Raw genomic sequence first — 11,804 nt, forward strand, 5'->3', positions numbered from 1 at the left:
TTGTTTTTGTTTTCTCTCACTGCTCTCGTAGCATAATTTTGTCTCCAACAGCTGTTTTCAGACAAAAAAACACTGTGCACGACTTTCACAAAACAGCATACAGACCAAGTCATGAAAAGCTGGTGAACATAGTGAAAGAGATTTCCATCAGGAGTTGGTGGAGACCAAAAACAGAGCTAAAAGAAAGTGAATGTTCAGCTTACATTCATCAGGTGGCCAAAACCCCATGTGTGTGTGGTTTTATTTGCAAATGTAAATCACACAGGAGTAAATATTGAATTGGTGAGGGACACATTTCATACTCTGTCATCTGAATATGTTGACTATTTAAAAAAAGCCCCCTTTTATTGAAGTCATTATATCTCATCTGGATCCAAGTTTCAAATGTGTGTTTGTCATCCCGCCACCCTTTCTGTTTAATTAGGACATGTCGTCTTCATTCGTTGCCAGACGTTCTGTAACACTTGGTAAACACCCTGCCCGCAGGGCAATAGTGTCACCTTTAATGTTTAGGCCGGAAAAAGACAACAATGATCTGGCTGCTATGAAAACGACGAGTAAACATTTGCATGCCGAGAACACCGCCCAGCAGAGAGTGCAGAGCGTTCTTAGCCAAGCGACCGCTCAGCCCCTCACTGATCAGCACATAATAAACAGCAAAATATCATGCACCAGCCCAAGCAACTATAATTCACATAACTCCCATCTCCTTCCAATAATTACCCCCCCCCCACCACCACCACCCTTTCCTCATCTGCATTGCTGTCTCACAAATTGTTTTGAATAGCGCCTCTCATTCTTAACATCTAACGTGTACAAATATGAAACTTCCTTCATTATAAGATAGTCTTTCTTCAAACATTTTAGCAATAACAAGCTCCATGTATAATTCATACGTATATAAATCATTTTTAATTGAATACCACAGAAATTACATGCCAACAATACCAAACCAAATGCATAATAACTAGGGCTGTCAATCGATTAAAAAGAATGAACTAGTTAATCGCACATTTTGAAATTCATTTTTCTTCTAAAGACTAAATCTTCTAAATGAATGAGTAATCACTTCAGACAGCGTGTATTTCAGACACTTGTTTAATTGTATTCTTTTTTAAAGACAAAACTTCACACAGAGCTGTGTTTTCAAAGAGGCTCCTACATATAAAGTGCCAGCGAGGTATTTAATATTGTGGATGATAAATTGTTTCTTCAGTGAAACATCCAGATTAGTAAACAAAGGTGTATTAGAGACCCCATTGGTCCTGTCATCTTTAACACTGAACAGCAGCAGAACCAGTGGCCTTGGTAACTGACTGACATTCAAATATGTCACGTTAACCCTCTGGAGGCTGGACTCATTTCCTCGATTTTACAAAAAAATATAAATTCACCTTTTAAAGGCTTTTGCATATGACACATCCCAGTGTTTCCCCCACCATTCTATCAGCATATATTCAGCATGTCATTCTGTCTCGACGTGTCGTTCACTCTTCTCCGCTCTCTGTCTCGCGCGCCGCAGAGCTCCATGCCGGCGTGTCTGCGAGCGCATCGGGGCGGAGCAACAAAAAATAGTCACCTGCACCTTCCGCCCCGCGTCACCGACACGTCGCCCGATGTTTCTCTGTGAATATCGAGGAGCAGACGGGAGGAAGGAGGCGGACTGCCGCGGCTTGACACTCACAGGAGTGCAAAAACTTCAACGCACACCGGAAGTAAACAAAGTTGCGTAAATTGCTTTAAAATATTTTAGTGCGTTAATCGCGGCCAAATTAATCGCATAGATTAACGCGTTAACGCTGACAACCCTAATAATAACCTTCCTGAAAACATCTGTTTGCATTGCACATTCTTTTCTTATTAACAATTTTATTAGTTTCTGTTTTTGATAAAACACTATTGGCTAATACAAATAGGTGGCTTTTTAAATAGAAAGTAGTTAAACTAAACATCATAAAATATGTTTGGTAAAACTAGCTCATCAAATTTAAATAGTAAGCATAAATAGTGGAAGACTATTTCTTAGTTGGTTTAGGGCAGGGGTGCTCACACTTTTTCAGCACGCGAGCTACTTATAAAATGACCAGGTCGAAATGATCTACCTGCTCGGTCCCGATGCGCACACTATGCGGCGCGCGAGACGGAGAGCCGAGAAGTGTTAACGCGACACGTAGAGACAGAAATGACATGCTGTTGTGTAGATACGATCAACAACAGACGGCTGTTTAGTTTAATAAAAGAACAAAGACGTGCTATAGAGAAAATTTCAATGTAATGCGATCTACCATACTACGCCGCGATCGACGTATTGAGCACCCCTGGTTTAGGGCTTTCTCATATTTGGATAGAGTTTATCCGTTTCCCTGTGCTCTCAAACTTTATGCCAAATGAGGAAACAAAATAGGGATACATATAACATATTAAATCAACACTATATATTTGTGTTTTAGAGACTTTATTGACTATACACCCTGTAAAGAGGACAGGGGGAAAAAGCAATTTGTGGTAGTATTTTAGACAAAAGAAACATTTCTTGCAATAAATCAATAAGTGACAGGAATTCTTCCTGTTAAAATGATAGTGGCTCAGGATAAGGGTTGGTTTAGGGATCAGGTGAAACTCGTAGTCAGGGAAACGGTATTCAACACAATCCAAGTGATCGCTTCTGACTTGGTGGTAATACAATGAAGTGTGTATGCGGTGGGCCACTTGCCCATCCAGCTTGATTGGACATGACACTTCTGACTGAATCAACTCAACTTCTAGTCACCTTCGTATTGATTTTCATCCACTATCACCCGAGGCCATGCCCTGCTCGAAAAGTGGCCTGAAGAGTTGCTCCTTGGTGCATGCAACACTTTTGTTTCTTATGTGTGATTGCAATGACAAACCGGTGGCGAGGCTTAGAGATGGCTCTGCTGTGAAAAGCTCAAAGTAAAAATAAAGATAATTCCATTCAGCCCATGAATGTATATGTTGTGACGATAGAAAATGCAGCAATCTTCAAGGTGCTGCTACCAGTATTTGTCGGTGATTTCTGAAGTCTGCCGTCTCATGAGGATGTCCCCTGTCTCTGCAACCAATGCAATTCTTAATGTCTTTTGTCATCAATTATTTTGCTGACGACTCTGTTCTTTAGTTGGCTGGACGCAAACTCTCACGCGTATTCATATCGAGCATCTGGGGCGGGACTGATACAGAAAGGCAAAACTAATTTATTGGAGTCAAAAAAAACAATAAAATGGAGCCGCCAGCTGGACTCAAGTGAGTAATCGGCTGTCTGACCGAAAGCTCTGCTCAACACGGTGTTTTTTCTACGTTAGCTGTGTAGCGTTGCTGCTGTCGGGGAGCTGAAAAGAGTCAAGGCACCTGGGAGCGTTCATAAACTTCACATCCTTTGGATTTCACAGAGTTTTACATAGAAATCGGTCCGCAGGCAATACAGAAAGTCGGGAAAGGTCTTTCATTTTAGGTTATGTTTCATTCCATTCACACATCGGTAATACAGAGCAATGAATATATGGTAATTGTGACATATAGTACCCTTACATTGGATTGAAGTAGTAACAGTGAGAAGTACAGTGGTGAGAGGTTTTAAATATCAGGCGTATTAAAGCTTCTAAGGAAGAGGAAGGACTGCTGAGTGAGCTGAAAACAGACACACAGACTCTTCTTTTGTCAGTTATATTGACCCCAGTGGCAATGGCACCAGATCTGTATCCCATTTAATGTAATCAACCCTGTGTTTTCTGTCTAGAGTGCACCGTGCGTACAGATAGATACCAAAAGCACTGGCAGCGGTAGTGGGGAGGAGTGGTGAAAACCTCCCGCAGTGAAGCTATAAGCCCCTCCTGGCCGAGGAGCAGGTTCTTACTGTTCCCTCTCCTCCACTTCATCGAGGAGACGGTATGTTTTCTTATTTCAGTCTTGAAGTGAACAACATTGTCTCTCGGTGAGAATACGATCAGGCAATCATAGTCCACTCAGACCAGGGGAAGAGCCTGTGGGGAGCATTGTCTGGCACCAATGTAGACTTGACTCATGACTTTCTGGCCAGAAATGGCACTGGACTCTCTTTTCAAATTAAGTCCAAGAGCTGGTCTGAAGTCCTTGAGACGAGGCAATATCAAGTCAAAAGGGATTTGACAAAAAAACATCCAGACGCAATCAGCAAAGAAGAATATATGCTTGGATCTTGTATTTAGGTCACAGCAGCTCAATATATACTGTCATAAGTACAAAATATATGCATGTTCAAAGTGCAGTAGTATCAGCAAAACAGGTACAAAAATAAAAGTACTCTTTATGCAGAATATTATGATGCGTATGTGTGACGAGCTCGTAGCTGTCACAGACGGGTTTCTCCCCCCCAGCACCAAAGGATGAGCACACTCTGTAATGACCTTTAATATGCAGCAGACTGTCCTCTCCTCTCCTCTCCTCTCCTGTGCCTCCATCACTATCGAACCTCATAAAGGGAAGAGACACAAACAACTGACCTCCTGCAGCTGAAGCCAATTAGGCCTCTTCCCAGCACCCGTTCCCTGAGCCACTCCCTCACACCCCTCCGCAGCTGAGCCTAAGCACGCCCCAGCCACCACAGTATTATACTGTTGGAGCTGTGTGTACATCTGGGTTATCTAGAACTACGCATGGCATTTTATTCATCGATAATGTTTTGTTAAATCTGAAACTGGCGAGAAACTAAATCTCTCAAATAAATGTAGCGGAGTAGAAATGTAAGCGAGCAGAAAATGTTCTTTAAAATAGTAATGTTTGTCAGTGCTGTAAATGTTATTGTACTAATGAATGATAATCATTGACAACATTGGCCAGCTCCCACGTCGTTCATGAAGTCAGGCAGCTCATCGATACCAACACCTTGCAGCCGAACCAAGACAGCGATGTCAGCCAATGTGACTGAAGTCAAGTCAGGTGAGTTACAATGTGGAAAATAACTTTGGAGCCGACCAACAAATTACAAGGGCAACTTAATTTCCGTAGCTGAGAGCTCACATGTCCTCTATATAGCTCAAGTTTACTCCTCTCTTCTTTCTTTTCTTCCTCTATGCCTGTCTCACTCTGTCTCAATATGTTTTCTGCACTGTTGGATAAAGTAAAAATTATTCATGAAAACCAAGCCAGCAGCGTCTCTATTGTATGCAGTCAAATACTGCATGGCCACTCCTAACTTTCCTGCAACTGCAGCTCTGAACTCTCACAGAACCAGGATACAATACCTGAAAATACACGGTACATTCCTATTTTCTGGAGGCAAAACTTGTTAGAAAACATTCTTCTCACCACAGGAATCAGAGACGACGTGGACAATCTATCTCTCTCAAATGAATACAACACATCAAGGCCTACTCTTTTCCAAAGGGACATGTGAAGGAAGCTACAAGTGTCTTTGATGTTATTGTCATTGTTTTATCCATCATTCATTCTTGCAATAACAACACCACTAACGACCAAGCGACATTGCGAGAAATAAGTACATTTTTCTGTTGTATGTTGTCTTTTTGGTGTGGTGTTTCTACTTGTATGTCATCTGATTACCTCACACTTGTCTTTTAAACCCATCGTGTACAGAGTCCATGTATCTCTGGTATTAACGGTCAAAGTAAGAGGTAGACTACGAATATGTTATCTCTCTCTCTCTCTTTCTTTCTCTCGTTTCATAACCATCTAACCCAATCTGATAGCAACTAATGAGTGTTATTACTTTGGAAGCCGCTAATAGCTGTAGCTAATCCTCCCTCTGCCCTCTTTCATTTCATCTCACTTCTCTCCTCCTGCATCGCTCAGACTTCTGACTTTGCATGCCATTATTATTAGATGTGTGGCCACTGAATCTCCCCCCCCCCCCTCATTACCCATTATCCATCACTAATGACAGGAGGCAATGTTGTAAATGTTCTACTTAAAGTGGCATTAGTTGCCATGTGTGTGTGTGGCGTGTGGAAGGGAGTGTCGTGTGTTAATGCTGTTCTGTAAATGGGAGTGCTGCACATAAAGATACCCGAGTGGGAGTCGGGCCGACTGACCCGTTAATGACAATGTGTCCCAACACAAGAGCACCCAAAGTGACATTCACTCTGTGCGAAGAGTTGTACCTCTTCGTCAGATTCGAGGAGCAGTCCTCATTTCTTTACATGACCGGCATTCAAACAAAGCAAATCACAGTTCCGATATTTCCTTGTTGAAGTTTTTGATGACGTTTTGAAAACGAAGGTTAGAAGCTGGTGCTGACTGGAGGTCCCCCAGAGCGGCCAGCGTAAACAAATTGCCATCAAGTTAAGTACACAACCAATGAAAATGCTCTGCCAAGGTAAAAGATTGATTCGTCTCATGGTCCTCATCAAATGAGATGAATAGTAGGGTCCCATCTGTGTTTACTAATAACAATATTTCAGTATTATTATTATGTGTTAATTAAAATCTTGGAAATGCCACGAGCTCTCGCACTTGAAGCTCATAACTAATGTGTGTGAGAGTAATGTATCAACCGACGCTATAGCAAACCAGCAGGGTTCGGTGCACATAAACATGTTGGAATGTATGCGTGTGTGTGTTGGGGGGGGTTGTTAGGTGACATAGTGCATGAATGAATGTGATACGGTTATGAAAGTGGCAATGCAGAGCAATACTTCAAAAGGAAAAGCATGGGGAGTCACATGGAGAAACCTTGTCTCAAGGTCATCAGTCTTTTCACGCTGTACTCCCTTTCTCTCTGTGCGTGTTCTGCAGTGATAAGCTCAATCAAAGCCACTAAATGAGCAATGGATACATGAACACGTGACTGTACCAATGCACATAAAGCTCAAGCTTCTGAGAAATCCCATAAAGGTGCAGCTCTCACTCGCTGAAATGAAACGGTGTACATACGCACAAAGTTGTATAACAATTGCAAGCGCATATCAAAGTGTCGTTTAGGATCAGTTTGGAGATAGGAGCAGCATGTGTTTTACTAAAAGTCCACTTATTGTTTTGATGTAGTTTCTTTTCTGGTTTTGGCTGATTGGAATTGCGCCCCCTTTGCCTGACTTGTTTGTCTAAATGTGCGTTCACACCAAAAGCGAAACTATTTTTTCGCGCGACTGAATCCCATGTAAAGTCAACGTACAAAGGCGTGTGGCTGCGATAGACGCGATATTTTCCCGGGCGGCGCGTTTGGGGCGACGCGATGTGGCCGACGCGTTTCCAGCGGCACAATTTTCACCCCGAGTTGAAATATTTCAACTTTGAGGCGGTCATCTCGCAACTCGGGCCAATCAGCTCTTGAGTTCCGCTCTCGTAGCGCTGGAAGCGGAAGTCTTTCAGACGTAACAGTAACTTCATCGGTGAAAGTGACCGAGCTGAGTGAGCCTACGGGTGATGTCATGAACCCAAACACGAGGGCGTTAGTGTGTGGGATGTCCACAACAAATATAAAGCAGAACTAGTGGTTAGTTATTCTGGTGGATGAAGGAAATGATAACGGTCTTTACGGAGACGAGACACGGAGATAAGCCCCGCCCCTCGCGCAGCGTCTCGACGCTCATGGCTTGAACACGGCGAATGGTCGAGCGAGTAAACTCACGCGTTTTGGGGCGACGCGAAAAATAGTTTCGCTTTTGGTGTGAACGCACCTTTAGATGTACATTCACACATTTGAAACCTCTTTATTGTCCTCTAGCTCCAATTTCTAAGATTTGCTGTGGCAATATTATAATATTTCTGTTCCTCATAAATCACTGTGACAGGAAAGGGCCACATTACACCTGAGTATCGGAAATCCCCACTTTCTTTCGTCTCCCCAACCTTTTTATTACAGCCCTTCTTATTGGCTCTCTCTCTCTCTCACTTCCCCCCCCCCCCCCCCCCCACAGGGAGTCACATGTCCTCATCAGTACGGCGAACAGTCAACAGCAGCTCAGGTCCCCTGTGTGTTTTTTTTTTTACTCTGTCTAATTGACATGAGCAGCATGACACAACAGTAGGACCGTGTGCACTTCCACAGCAACAAAAAGACCTTTAATGAACCCAACGAGCACAGCCTGTATGTGACACCTCTCCAAAACTAGCGTCATATCTTTAGGATGAAAAATAGAAAAAGAAAACAATCCGAGACGCCGAGGGGAGACAGAAGGAGCTGAAAACACTTCTGGGAGCTGCCTTCCCATGCAGCAGGTCCGCAGACCACACCTATTAAACAGCTGCCTCGCTACCAGGTCCCAGCTGGGCTCTTTGCGAGCATGTAGATGCTCACAAGGCTCTGTTTACCTGCAGGGTGCAGCTGACTGGCCACTAGTGTCTCTCTTTATTAAACATGCAAGCATGAACTATTCTTATTTATATCTGAAGTCTGTAGACGAGGGGCAGATCAGATGTGTGAGGTAACATGGATGTTCCACTGGGACCACCATACCAGTGGTTCTGCATGTTTCCGTCAGTGTGACAGTTTGTTAAATGTTGAATTGACTTGAATTGCCATATTTTTGTTTCTGGTTCCATTTGACGCTTGTGAAAACTGGGTTGATGAGAGCTGGGGAACTGAATCATAAAACCGAGACAATGTGCTGTGGTTCAGGTGTGGTTAGGTTTAGGCTCAAACTCGACTCGGTTAGGTAAGAGGAACAATAATATCTTGGGTTAAAATAAATAATTATTTAAAATGTGAAAATAAATCGAGATGTGGGTTCAAATGAATACTTTATTGAGATTGTGGAGAACTTTGTCATCATGGTGACAATAATGACCACATGGCGATGGTGAGGGAACAATCGTGGTCCTGATTAATAAAACAACAACATTGACGATTGTTCACAGGAAACAAACGGCTCCCACGGCAAAGTATTGTGTGTTGTTGACCAAGCCATCCACCTCTTCCATCTACGGGCTCCGGCTCTACGATAATGTCACCTGACCATGTGCCAATGCACAAGACTGTCATGAATTCCCCACCTTCCTAGTTAAATTCATCCTGCTTAGATGTTTAAATAACTCTCCTGTCATTCCAGATCCTGTCATCCTCACCTGATTGTCCCTCATTCCCTTCACCTGGTCCTCACGCCCTTCTCACCTGCAGCCCATCCCCTCATTAGTCCCTCACTATTTAGCTCCCTCACTTCCACTTGTCCTCTGCCAGATTGTCTTGTGTGTCACTGCCAAACTTTCCAGCGAATTCCTCCTCCACAGATGGTGTGCAATCTACAAGCACCACAGTGTAGCTATTGGAGCTATTTATTTGATGTTAGTATTTAGTAGTGATGGTGAGATGAAGCCTCATGAGGCATCGAACCACTTCAGCCAATTGGTTCGAGAAAGGGTTCATTTCTCGAAGCTTCATGTGCTCACGAAACCACCTACTGGCCAAGTATAATAATCATAATCACAGGCAGCTGTATCTGAACCACATAATGTGATGCATTGAATTTGTGTGTCTGTTATGGCTGTTGGGAATGACTATGAATTACAAAAATGTATGACCAAATCATTTCTGTACATAAATTATCACATATGTGCATAATAAAATATGTTTTGAATGTATTCTGTGTGTAAATGTTCCCAAAATGGGAGTATCATATGATACGGCAGGTTGTGTAATAATGTTATTATGTCACTTTAGGAAAATGGCATGGGCTTAAGCAGGCAGAGGACAGTGAACGTGTGTGTGTGTAACTAGGAAGAGGGGACTGAATATGCGTGTGTAACTTGGACAGTGACGTACGGGACAAGGGACATTTTATTAATTTTTTTTCAGAAATAACAGTTTCTCAACAGTTCCATCTTATCACCTATCCTTCTCTCCTCACTCTCCTAACTCTCCCTCTCTCTCTAAACTCTCCAAACTCTCAACCAACAACCCACATTTTGAATGGAGCCTGAGGGGTTTATATTGCTGTCAAACCTCCCGGCAATATCTGAACCCCTTCCCGAAGCAGTCACGTGGTACAGCCGGGCAGCGAGGCTTCGGACGTCATCATTTTTGGCTCCTCACCTAAATGAAGCAAGCCTCGATACGCGCTTCGAGGAAACGCCCCCTCCATTACTCCACACACGCTTCGAAGCGTCGGCACATCTCGTAACAACACTAGTATTTAGTTATTTTGTTGAAAAGTAGTATTGTTTAATCATTCATGTTCTTATTTAGGTTAGATGTTTTGATATATTAGAATATCTTTTATTTTGTGATGGTTTTTAGTTGAGTTTAATTACTTGTTGTTGTTGGTTAGATATGTTTAGTCTTCTGGTTGTTCATTTGTTCACTAATTGGGTAACACTCTGGGCACCTGTGGTTATATGTAGGAGGAGGCAGGTACAGGACCAGCATGCACCTGGGTAGGTATGTTTTTTTACCAGCAGAGGAGAGGCAGCGTTAGGAGTTCTTTTGTTCTTTTGTTTGTTTGCTTGTTTTCTTTAGATCAATAAATTCAATCAGAAACACTGAATGCTGATTGCTGAATGGACCATGCTTTCTTTTAGCTGCCTAAAGCACAAACCCATGGAGCGCCAGTGGCAATTTGATTGTATTATATTACATGTCAATGGCAGACTTGCAATAAGTGCATTCAACCATGAGTACAAACTCAGAACAACAACAATCAAGAATGTAACATTTCTTCAGGAAAGTCAAACTACGAAAATACAATATGTAATACCATAAGTAAGTGCCATTCAAGTGCCACTAAAGAGCTAATTTGTTTTTATTCCAGATATAGTCGGAAAAGATGTGGTTTTAGTTTCCGGCGGAAGATGTAGAGACTTCCTGCCGTCCTGATGTCAGTGGGGAGCTCGTTCCACCGCTGAGGAGCCAGGACACCAAACAGTCTTGATTTTGTCGAGTGATTAGCTCGAAGTGACGGAGTCACAAGTCGATTGATTGTTGCCGAGTGGAGCGAGCGTGCTGGGGTGTAAGGTTTGACCATATCCTGGATGTAGACAGGGCCCGAACCATTTGCAGCACGGTACCAAATACCAATGTTTTAAAGCTGATGCAGGCAGCCACCGGTAACCAGTGAAGGGAGCGGAGGAGCAGAGTAGTGTGGGTGAAGACCAGTCGAGCTGCAGCATTCTGGATGAGCTGCAGAGGTCGGATGGCCTTAGCAGGTAGACCTGCCAGGAGGGAGTTACAGTAGTCTAGGCGTGAAATGACCAGAGCCTGGACCAGAACCTGTGCCGCCTTCTGAGTAAGAAGAGGACGTATTCTCCTGATGTTGTGCAGCATGTACCTACAGGCAGGCATGTGCACAGACATTTTGGGGGGCAGGTGCTCAAACCAAAAAAAGGGCACCTAATGCCACAAAAAGAATTCTGACAGAGTTGAAGCATAAGCAGCAATACACTGATGATGCGATACCTCCTCGACCTGCATTTCCTCTGGGCAGCATCAGACCGCTTGCTTACATTTTCTTTATGAATAAAGATGAATTATTATATAGCAACAACAGTAGGCCTACAAGCGTTCTGATTGGCTAATGGGTCGTCATGCCAGCCACGTATTGCCCTCCTGGTCAGATACGGATCAGTATTGCCCTCTTACGTCATTTTCAAAATGAGCGATATTGATAGACATCAACAGACATCCCTCTGAACAATACCAGAGGCCTTATGATTTTTTTTTCAGTCTGGCCACGCAAATCCTAGACTAGCCTCTGTTAAATAGAACGGAATAAGAATTCACTCTCTCTCTTCTCTCTTCTCTTTCTTCTCTCTTCTCTCTCTCTCCCTCTCTCTATTCTCTAAACATAACTAATGTCAGTAAACAGCTGCAAGGCTTTGAAATCACGGATTTCGTGAGTTTTTGTTTGTTTATTTTTTTA

The sequence above is a fragment of the Pseudoliparis swirei genome, chromosome 3, assembly GCF_029220125.1.
Source record: "Pseudoliparis swirei isolate HS2019 ecotype Mariana Trench chromosome 3, NWPU_hadal_v1, whole genome shotgun sequence".
NCBI lineage: Eukaryota > Metazoa > Chordata > Actinopteri > Perciformes > Liparidae > Pseudoliparis > Pseudoliparis swirei.